The 9,701-nt window shown below is 46.2% G+C and overlaps 1 protein-coding gene across 11 annotated transcripts in view; it reads left to right on the top strand.

Annotated features, from left to right (window-relative positions):
• The window catches only part of Osbpl3 (oxysterol binding protein like 3), a 174,527-nt gene that overhangs the window by 76,299 nt on the left and 88,527 nt on the right, over positions 1-9,701 (top strand). The gene's annotated exons all lie outside the window — the stretch shown is intronic.

Raw genomic sequence — 9,701 nt, 5'->3', positions numbered from 1 at the left:
CCCCAAGCATTCATCAGTTAAGGGAGGGGAACGCCGCCCACGGATAGAGTCCAAACCACCAGGTGCTATTTTAGGTTCTTGGTGGTGCTCTCCTTACCCTTCAAACTGCTAAGTCACATCCTGCTCTGCATTTTAATTTGCTATAAATTAGATGCCACCGCATAGGTCTGGTGCACAAGTGAAATTAAACACCCCAAGAAGAGAAGGGAGCTCTTCGTGTAAACCTATCTGTCTTTGTGGAAGACCACGTGAGCCTGTAGCTCAACCCCCTGGAAGAGCTAGGGAGCTTGGCAAGCTCCTTAGTATCCAGTAGGGTCAGGCTTGAGGGGTTTGTAGCTTTCCATGGTGACCTTGTACTGAAGCTAAGATTGAGAAATTTTACAGGAAGTGGCCTTCTTGGTCCAGCCCCCTTCTTTGCAGGGCACATTTTTTTTTTTTTTTCTGATTAGCTAGGCCCCACCCCATCTTCTAGATTCCACCCAGCACACCTGCCAGAAGCCTGTGTCTGTTTCCTTTCACTCAGGTGCTGCTCATTTTCTTCATTGGAGTGATTCCATCCTGGGATTGAGCTAGTTTCCTTTGCCACAGGCTGGGGGACCAGCAGCTGGGGGAAAGCACCAGAGTGGTACTTTCCAGATGCTCAATAATGGAAGTTCTCCAGTGTGGTTGCTCATTTTTAACCTGTCTGTCTTTCACTGTGGCACCCATTATCATTCCATATTGTCTTATAAGTGTCTCTTTTCTTTTGTTTATGTGTGTGTTACGTGTCCGTGTGCATGCAGGTGTGTGTAAAGATCAGAGGTCTGTGTTGAGTGTCTTCCTTAAGCACCTCCCACACCACTGTCTTGAGACAGTCTCTTGCTGAACTCGGAGTTCACAAGACCCTTCTGTCTGCCTTCCCAGCGCTAGGCTTACAGATGTGTGGTGCTATGCCCAATTCTTAACATGGGCGCTGGGGACCAAGCTAAACCGTTTTTCTGTCTGGTAACCATTTTACCTACTTTGGTACTAACCCCCCAGCCCCCATCCTTGTTTTTGTTTTTTGAGATAGTCTCCCTGGGAAGCCCAGCATGGCTTCAATTAGCCTTTCTCCTGGGACCCCTTCCACAGGGCTAAGCTTACAGGCTGTGCCTTCCCACCCAAATGTTTCCTTTGAGATACTGAGAAATAAGTAGTAATCATAAAAAAACAAAAAAACAAAAAAACAAAACAAAAACAAACAAACAAAAAAACGGCAGGAGGATGAGGAGACTGGGCCATGCTCGACTTTCCAATGCAGGCTGTTGCAGTCATTCAACGCAGAGCTTCCAATTCTCCAACCAGAACTGTTCTGGCTCTTGGGACCACGTGGGTGATCATGCAGCAAGAAGGGTGCTAGTTTACTGAAGAAAACGTATTGATTGGAGGAATGGCTCTGCACTGTTGACTGAGGATTGGATCTCCCTTGTCAGCTGGATTCAGAAAAAGGGATTATTTCAGGCAAGCATGATACCCACCTGGAACTTGAAAACCCTCTTTGTGCAAAGGAGGAGGAAGATTCTTATCCCCAGGACACCCTGTTTCTGTCCTAGAAGCCAATCAGGGAAGAAGTGGCTGGCACTCCCAGCTGAGGGGCACAGAGATAACCCAAGAAACCTAATTGTAAGGCAAGTTTTATCTTCATAGGGATGACATTGATGCTAAATCTGTGCAACTCAAAACATAAGAATAGATTTGAATTCTGGTTTTGTTTCATTAACTGTGCAAATAACAGTTACTTCGATGCTGGGATGGCGACCAGAAATAATGGCTCTGATTTCTGGGCCTAGTTCTGCCTTGGTAGAAAATTGATGGACCAGAGGCACAGAGTGATGCTTCTGTCATCAAGGGACAGTAGACTGGAATGGAGGCTGCTCTGAATCGTGTGCAGGGAACTGTGGTCCATACGGTTTGAGAGGCAGTTAGAATCACAGGGCAAGTGTGTTTGTTGAGAGATTTGCTAACCTGATCAAGAGAGTTGAGTGGAAGAATTTTAAGAGTGGAGAACAGGAGTATGAGAAAGTTTAGGAGGAAGCTGCAGATGTCCTCAGACTCAGCAGGACTGGGACTGTGCATCCCTAGGCAGCTAGAGATGGAGCTTTGTCAGAATGGATGCCAAATGTCTTGCTAGAAGGAGGTTTGATGGCTAATTTCCCACTGCAGGCTTTATTCTCCTTATTCCCGATGAACTTGTAACTTCTTCCTTTAGTTACTGTCCTAAGAAGCCTGAGAAAATAACACAGGGCCGGTCTCCTTGTGTTTCCCTCCAGCCCAACAGAGAAGCCTTGGCCAGAGACATAAAGTGGCAGGGAGAGATGATGAACTAAAGAAGAATGCTTTAGACATGGCTATAGATAGGACACATGAAAAGGAAAACATGTCCACAAGATTCTGTAACCCTGAGTCTGTCTCAAATGAGTTCCGTGGACAGGAAGTGGGTCATGTGCCTGTGGGAATGCCTGTGATCCTAATAACTCCTGCTACCAATCTTTGGACATGGCTTTTCTACAGAGTGCTGAGACAGATAAAATGTCGCCTGTAAGTAGGATGTATCCCAGCCTCTAGCCTTCAGGATGCAGAGAGTGACTCCGACTATAGGAAGCATGACTAATACTTTCATAGTCCCAAAGTAAAGCTGGGGTCCAAAGGGGAAACCAAGCTGTTTGGGGCTGGGGAGAGGTGGAGGAAAGGCTTCACGGAGAAAGCACTGTCTCAAATGGCTCCAGGAGGATGGAGGACATTTCGGCAGATAGGGGAGAGAAAACGGGTGAGGAGGGGTCCCATGAAGACAGATGAGTGAGGATAAAGGGGTGTCGCTGTGGGAGGGTGGGATACCCTGAGCTTTTATGAGTATGAGCTTTTGGAGATGGAGTTTGGGTAGTAGCAGCGAAAATGTAGTTGACTGACATCTACTAGGGATCATGCTGAGCGTTTAAGTCGTCACAGAACCTGATGATGCTGCCCTGTCATCAACACCTGTTGTCAGGTGAGAAAACAACTCGCCCATTTAGTAATGTGCATCAAGTGGCAGAGAGTTAGAGTCCAAGGGCTTCAGTACATCAGTACTGTGGCAAGTTTCACATGCCAGCTTTTCAGTGTCTACTTACCCTCTGTAGCTTAGGGATAAGGAGCAGGAGGGAAAGCCTGGACTAGGTCATGGGACTATGAGATGAATAAGTAAGTAAGCAAGGAGAGAAACACTAATTGCATAGCGTTGTGGGGGCCGAAAATGGATCAGTGGTTTTGAGAATAATAGAATATAAAGCCAGTTGGAGGCGATGAGCATCAGGAAAGCCACACTTTATGGTATTTGAGGAAATGGGAGGAGTCTGTTTGGATGAGGATCGGTTGTTGGTTGGGAAAATCAGAAGCAGCTATCAGCTTTACCTCCAAGGGAGTTACTAGGAGCCTTGGTGTTGGAGGGATCAGTACAGGGCCATTCAGCAGGCTGGAGGGAGGGAAAAGAGCTGGGTGTCAGCTGCCTTATTGAACCTCTGGACGCAGATAAGAACACCAAGAGTGGAATTGTCTAGGAAGAACGCATGAGAACAAAACCTCCACAGATCCCTAGGGTAGCACTTGTACTTCCCATGAGCACTGCACACGATAGCGAAGGCGTAGAAACAACCTAAGGTCCAGGGACCAGTGAGTGTGTCAAGAACACAGTGCCAGCATGTGGCCTATCATACAAACAATCCTATTGCAGACAAAAGCTGGATCATGTGTTAAGTGAAATTGGCCAGTTGCAGAAAGAGGAACACTGGGCAACCTCACTTACGTAAGCTGTCTGAAATAGTCCCACACAGAGACGCAGCGACGGGAGGAGGGAAAGAACAGGACATTGCTGTGCTGGTTACAGGGTTGTGATTTTGCAAGGTAAGCTCTGGAGATCTTGTGAGCAACCTCCTCCCTGTAGATGATAGTAAGCCTGTGCAATATACCCGAAGTCTGCTAATTTCACATTAAGTACTCTGACCACAATCACAGTCAACACACAAAACCCATTAGTTGCTATACCTACAGATATAGGTTTAAGAGGAACCAGAAAACACATTCTCTAGCACATGACCTGGAAAAGCCCCAGGGTTGTTGCACAAGCATCCTAGAATCATGTCTGCAGAGCTAAGGTTTGGAGTGAGCTGGGCTCATAAGAGAAGCTGGAAAGCCTGAAGACTTCTATAAGCTTGGAGCCCAGACGCAGGGTGTAAAGCTGCTGGGTTTGGTTCTTTTTCCCCCCCACAAAACAGCAAATCAGGCTGCTCCATCTGTTTTCTAAGGAGAGCTAACTGGACAGCACAGGCTGAACATGGGGAACATCACCCGCTCTGGTGAGGCAGCTGGAGACAGGTACTCGGCTGAGTCAAGGGATCCGGTGTGGTTTGGCCACAGCACACAGCAGAAGACAGGTTCCCTCAGTCTTCTTGGGAGTTGGGTAGAGAACTGTGGGATATAATGATTGAGATTAGTACCAGGTACTGGCATGGATGGTCTCTGGGAAGATTGTTAAAGGAGCAACCTGAAAACTCTAGACTAATACTCAACCCTGGTTGCACACTTCGATCTCCAGACAAGAATTTACAAGGAGCTGCTTCTACCTCAGCTTTGTTCTGGAGTTATGGCTGATGTGGTTCAAGCTCCCATGGATACTGGCATCCAGGGGTGAATCCTAACTCTGCACAGGGTTCTGTCCATCCACTCTGAAATGCTGGAATGACAATCAGCCAGCAGACCCTTAGGAAAGGAAACAGTTTGAGTTCTGCTTAAGATGTGCACAGTCACCCTAGATTCTTTTTGTGGTTATGTTACTGGATCATCAGAATACCACAATGAAGTACTCATATTTCTTCAATCTTAAACCTGACAGTTGAAGGGAGAGACCTGTCTCAGAACCGGGAAGGAAAGATTTCTCAATACCACAGAGGTGATTAGTGTGATGGTTTGAATGAGAATGGCCCCGTTAGGCTATTATATTTGGTTGCTTAGTCCTCAGGGAGTGGCACTATTTGAGAAGGATTAGAAGGTGTAGCCTTGTTGGAGAGGAAGTATGCCATTGGGATAGGTTTTTTGTTTGTTTGTTTGTTTGTTTGTTTTTAAAGGTAGCCACCCTTGCTCATGATTTAGAGTAGGAACCGGGATTAGAAACATGTGGAATTGGTATTTGCTACCCACTGGTTAAACAATGGATAAACAGCCAGCTCCAATGTGACTTGGAATGGTGGTCAGGGTCTTCTCCAACCTCCGAAGAAATAAACCCCAGAGACGTTGGGTCCTATGCTGAGGATAAAATATTAATCTGTGCAGGTGGTGCCTCAATTTGTGCATCAAAATCACCTGGAAGCCAGGTTGGAACAGTCCCCCGAGCTCTGCCCTCTTTTGAGATTCTGTAATCTGTGTTGGAGTCTGGTACTGTCCATTTCAAATAAGTTCCAAAATGAGGCTGATACTGCTAGTCCTTGGACCACCCTTTGAAAAAGCACAAGTCTGGTAGGACACAGGAATGTCTGCCATTTCCCAGCCACAAATGGTCTAGAGGATGAGAAGATGGATTGAGGATACTAGATACATGTCTCAAACAGTGCTCACACAAATCACCCTAGCAGTGTGTACACAATGTCCATGACTTGCAGAATTATCCAAATGCAGGCCAGCATTCACACAATAGAATTTAATAGCAATGACTATAAGAAAATGGTCACATCCCGGATGTCAGTCAAAGGAGGCAAACAAGTCTTGTTCAGGAGAACGGAGCCCAGCCTCTCGGCATTTTCTATGACTTGCCCATCCTGGTAAGAACAACAGAGCCAGAGAGAGATGTGATTGTCTCTAAAATCAGGGTCCAAAGCCTAATTAATAATTGCAATAGCTGAGTATAGTGGCACAAGCTTAGAATCCTACACGTAGAGGCAGAGGCAGGAGGATGGAGAGTTTCAGGACAGCCTGAGCTATATACAGTGACGCTGTTTGAAGAAATAAACAAGTGGGACTGGAGAGGTGCCTCAGCAGTTAAGAGCACTGACTGCTCTTCCAGAGGTCCTGAGTTCAATTCCCAGCAGCCACAACTGTCTGTAACAGGATTCCATAACTTCTGGTGTATCTGAAGACAGCTACAGTGCACTCATATAAAAATAAATAAGTCTTAAAAAAAAAGAAATAAACACTAGCAGTAGTATGCTCAAGGCAGGGAGGTGACTGTAGCCTTATAGTCTCTCTGGAACACACCTGAATCTGTCTTTTAGTAGGGGAAGCACAAAGAGATTATGAGAGTTCCATATTTGTACTCCTAAGGGCTGGAGATGACCCATGAAAAATGACTGACAAAGACATGCCTGCATAGGGACTGGAGATACAGCTCAGAGGTTAAGAGCACTCGCTGCTCTTTCAGAGGACCAGGGTTCAGATCCTAGCACCCACTTAGGCTATTTCACAACCCTGTAACTCACATTCCTGTTCCAGGAGTTCTGACACCCTCTTCTGGCCTCCATGGGCATCTGCATGCATGCATATGGCTCACATGCGTACATTCAGGCACACACATACACACATATTCAAAAGTTGTGGCTGTTTGTGTGCTAGTGGTGGAAGGTGAAGGTGGTGGTCTTTCTGGTATAGGTCACGGTGGTAAGGTGGTTAATTCTTTCCTCACTAGTTACAGAGAAGAAATAGAAGCTGTGTATGGAAAAGGAAATTAGAAGCTGTGTGTGGAAGTTACAGTGAGATAATTTCACTTCTAAGCAGTGGACAACTATAATTTAGCAAATAAAGCAGAATGCCCTTCCCGTCATGGGAGGGGTGAACAGTGATAATGTGCAGGTCTTGTAGAAAGAATGCTTGCTCTGGTCACCTCTGGGTCCCACAGTCCTGTGAGTGACTGGTGGTGGCTTTGTACTTTTTGTTAAGTCAGCAGTGGCAAATGAATGGTTCAGGCACAAACTTGGGTACCATTGCCAAGCACTGGGCCTTGTTCCAAGTTGCATCCATGGGCTTTGCCAACATGGCTTTGGAAGGACCAGGAAGGGGCATTCTGTATGAGTATGCCAGGTGGATAAGGCCTTTGGATAAGTAGACTCTTGACCTTTGTCTTCCCCGGAGAGAAAGACTATGGTGAAATGTGTCCTGCCAGGAGCTGCCCTTTGGGGATCATAGTATAGATTTGCTTTGACTCTGAGCTCCAGTGCTTGACCCCAGGGACAATCAGATACCGCTGTTCCTGCTAGATCTATGGTCGGATAGTTCGAAAGATCGGCAAGCACTTCACATAAGATTCAGGGCTGCTTACCAATATCAGGTCAAATATCAGAAGCAGGTCAGACCTGCATCTAGAAACTTCTGATCCTGAATTTCTCTTCTAAGGCCTTTAAAATCACATCACCAAATCCCTACATCTGATCACATGTTTCTGAAGTAGAGGTGTTTGGAGATGTCCTCTGAAAAATCCCACACCTGTGTCAAATAGTTTATTTTACCATAGCATAGAAGTGGGTACCATGTTCTTTCCTGGTACCAATTCAGGGCATAATTTATCTGCTTTACTGAGATACTGTAAATTAGCTAGAACTGTATGCCTCCTGGTTTTCATGAGAGTTCTTTCCAGCTATGCAAGGAAAACCTGTTTCTCAAGCTAAACCTGGCCAAGTGCCTGAGTGCAGACCCCAGCCCTGCTGACAGCTGAACAAGGAGCTGGGTTAAATGCTACAGTTTCTCATCTCTCCTAGCTGGCATTATTAAGCTGGGTGTGTGTGTGTGTGTGTGTGATGTGTGTGTTGGGCGGTGTGGTATGTGTGGGGGTGTGGTGTGTGATGTGTATGGGTGTGTGTGTGCTGTGTGTGGGAGGATGTGAAGTGGTTTGGGTGGGTGTGGGTGGGAGGTATAGAGGTAGGTACGTACATGTAGAAGCCAAAGGTTGGGGTCAGGTGACTTCCCTAACCACTCCCCACCTTAGTTTTTGAAACAAGGTCTCTCACTGACTCTGTAGCTTGCTAATTCGGGTAGACTAGCTGCGCCATAGCCCTAGGGATCCACCGTCTCCATCTACCCAGTGCTGGAGTCACAGGCCTGCGCCACCTCCTCTAGCTTTTATGTGGGTGCTGGGGATCTGAACTCACGTCTTTCTGCTTGCATAACAAGTACATTATGGCCTGAGCCTTCTGCCTCACCCCTATTGTTTTGAGGAACAGACAGTGGTGATGAGGTATGTGACTTTTCTGTCTTCTTCTAGAGGAAGCACATTGCTTTAACGGTCTACAAGTAGTCCGTCCTCAATGGTGTGTGCATTTGGGGAGATGGTAACTGTTTGGAAAGTTCTTTGGTTTCTTTGAGTTGAAAGAGGCATAGAGATCTTAGGCTTCAGAAGCCAGGAGAGCAGGGGACAGGACTCAGCTCTGTCTAGTCTATCTAAACCAGACACCTTAACCACATTTTCTGAACGCAGTCCTAGGGCATCCTGAGAGGTACTGAGTACTGAGTACTTGAGTTCTGAGATAGGGCTATTTCCTGTTTGCATAGGAAACACCCTCTACCAAAACGAGAAACACTGACTGTGTTTTTTTAAGGTACAGTTTGAAGTGGGACAGTATCCGTTCAAACCAGGCCAGGCTCTCTCCAAGGCCTGTGTACGCTGTGGTGTGCATGCCGCACTCTATTCTTTCCCAGATAACTGAATGTGAAGTTTAAAAAAAAAATGTTTTTAGGCTCATCTTGGAGATGGGTTGGTCGCTATTCTTACCTATCTAAGACATTTTTTCCCCCAGAAGATTTATTTATTTTATGTGCATGAACATTTTTTGCCTGAATGTATATCTGTGCATCCTGTATGGGCCTAGCACCCTCATACTGAACTCAGAAGAGGGAATGGCAGCCTCTGGACCTGGAGCTACAGGTGGTTCTGAGACACCCTGTGGGAAATCAAACCCAGGTCCTCTCTGCAAGAGCAGCAAGTGCTTTTAATGGAAGAGACCCCTCCAGCCTTCCTCCCCCATGTTTGGAAGAACTCTACTCTCTTTTCCCTAGTAGAAGGCCCCAAATGGCATATGTTTGCATAGATTATGCTTACTAGACTTGTAGCTACAGCTGGTTTTTCACCAGCTTCATCTGAGAGCTTTCTAAAGAAGCTGGACAGTGGTGAGGAAGGTGTCAGTCCAGCTCTGAGGCCTGGTGGAGTAACTTGTAGTTGGCTCAGGACATTTGTCACTTTGGATGTGCAGGCTCCATGATTTAGAAGAAGGGGAGACTTATGGGTCCCCTCCTCCTTAACTTGGAGACTTAAAGGTTGACTTGAAAGCAGGTCCGACCCTGAATTCTGTCATAGATCAAACACTTGTCATAGGCGGATGCACAAGAGCATCCCCAAACCTTCGAGGCCCCTCCAGCACACTAAGAATTTGTAGAGATTTATGAGCACCTTCCTTTACGGGAGGATCAGCCGCAGGAGCTTCTGGGAGCTGCAGATTGTTCTGTCCCTCAAGCCAGGTGGTAGTTCTGTATTTGCCAAAGAACAGTTCTATATGTGCTCTGAGATTGGTGCACTTTACTGGAAAAGCCACAGTAAAAGAAAAATGGATATAAGTGGCCATTCTGTGTATGACAGGGAAGCTATTATATTTTGTTCAGAGCAGCATGCTCCTTGAATTAGATAAACTTTTTTTTTTTTTTTTTTCATCTGAGGGTCACTAAGTGAGGTAGGAACA

This window comes from Mastomys coucha, unplaced genomic scaffold, assembly GCF_008632895.1.
Source record: "Mastomys coucha isolate ucsf_1 unplaced genomic scaffold, UCSF_Mcou_1 pScaffold20, whole genome shotgun sequence".
Lineage (NCBI taxonomy): Eukaryota > Metazoa > Chordata > Mammalia > Rodentia > Muridae > Mastomys > Mastomys coucha.
This window is presented reverse-complemented; position numbering and strand designations above follow the sequence as displayed.